This window comes from Eumetopias jubatus, unplaced genomic scaffold, assembly GCF_037043125.1.
Source record: "Eumetopias jubatus isolate StellerSeaLion01/CBP00866 unplaced genomic scaffold, mEumJub1_p1.0 scaffold_5, whole genome shotgun sequence".
NCBI lineage: Eukaryota > Metazoa > Chordata > Mammalia > Carnivora > Otariidae > Eumetopias > Eumetopias jubatus.
The window spans coordinates 996,512-998,041 of NW_028274811.1; the positions used below are offsets into that span (position 1 = coordinate 996,512).

General features: G+C 36.7%; 1 pseudogene; it reads right to left on the reverse strand.

The window, feature by feature from the left end:
• Positions 1–388: 388 nt before the first annotated feature.
• LOC114201226 (U2 spliceosomal RNA) lies at positions 389–553 on the reverse strand (annotated as a pseudogene).
• Between the last annotated feature and the right edge of the window lie 977 nt (positions 554–1,530).

Sequence of the window (1,530 nt, forward strand, 5' to 3'; positions counted from 1 at the left end):
GTCCCATGCTCAATGACTGAGCAACCCAGGCACCCCCAATATGACTTGTTCTTATAAGACGAGGAGGCTAGGACACACACAAAGGAAAGACCATGTGAGGACACGGGGGGGTTGGGGGGAAACAGCCATCTACAAGCCAAGAAGAGCGGCTTCAGAAGAAATCCACTATGCTGACACTTTGATCTCAGAATTGCGAGCAAATAAGTTTCCGTTTAAGCCAAAAAGCAGTAATGAATGCATTCTACTACATAGATGAACCTCTACTATATAGATGAACCTCAAAAACAATATGCTAAGTGAAAGAAACTAGACACAAAAGAGAACATTATAAGAGTTTGTTTATATGAAATGTCCAGAAAAAGCAAATTTATAGTGACAAAAAGAATAGTAGTGGTTGCCTGCGAGTAAGAATGGGGAGTGACTGCAAACAGGCACAAGTTTTCTTTTTGGGTTAATGGAAATGTTATAAAATTAGATTTTGGTGTAAGTTACATACTTTGTAAAGTTACTAAAAATTCTTCACTTGATCTTAGCCAAAAGGCCGAGAAGCGATGTGTTACTAAAAATTCTTGAAGTGTAATCTTAATATAGGTGAATTTTATGGTGTGTAAATTTTATCTCAATAAAGCTGTTTAAAAACTTAATGGTTGAAAAGAATTATTGAATATGATACTTGTTGGATCACAGAAACATGATTATGTTTTACTTTAATGTGTCTATACTTAAGATTTATTTCTTCAATAGAATAGTGGGTTACCTTTAAGCACCTAGGATAATTGCATTCATATTGTGGTAGTATCATGAATTTTTCTCTTATTTCTTTTTAAAAAGGGCTTTGAAGCACAATAGGCTGATTAAACATTGGGACAGTGAGAAGTCAATATTGTCAATTTTTTTTTGCCTAAAAACAATAGTCCAACTCCTGGATTTTAGAACCATTTGTATATCTCATTAATGTACAGCCCTTTAGATATTGGTTATACAAACTCATATTTCCTTCTGCTTGCTGAGAGCTGTACAGACTGTAATAACTACTTTGAAGATTTAATTTATTTGAGAGAGAGCACAAGTGGGAGGGAGAGCAGAAAGAGAGGGAGAAGCAGACTACCCGCTGAGCAGGGAGCCCACTGAAGGGCTTTGGGATCAAGACCTGAGCCAAAGGCAGATGCTTAACTAACTGAGCCACCCAGGAGTCCCTGTAATAACTACTTTGAAAAACTACCTGGCCTAACAAAATGACTTGGGTCATTCATTAAGTGATAATAATCCCAATGAAGGCAAAAAGATTAAAAACAACAAGAAGTGGGGGTAATTATGGGAACATCAAAAAAACTCTGCAGTAGTCTAAATATTCTAACGTGTTCACCACTGAACTAATCATATTAACTTCAGTCAGAATGTTTGCAGGGAGCTAAATTCTGAGTTCCACCTTGAATTGCCAGGTCATCTCTCTTATCCTACAGACGCAGACTTATTGAAAAAGAATGACACAGAGGCCCACATAAGATATGTTAAGGAGCAGAAAACAAA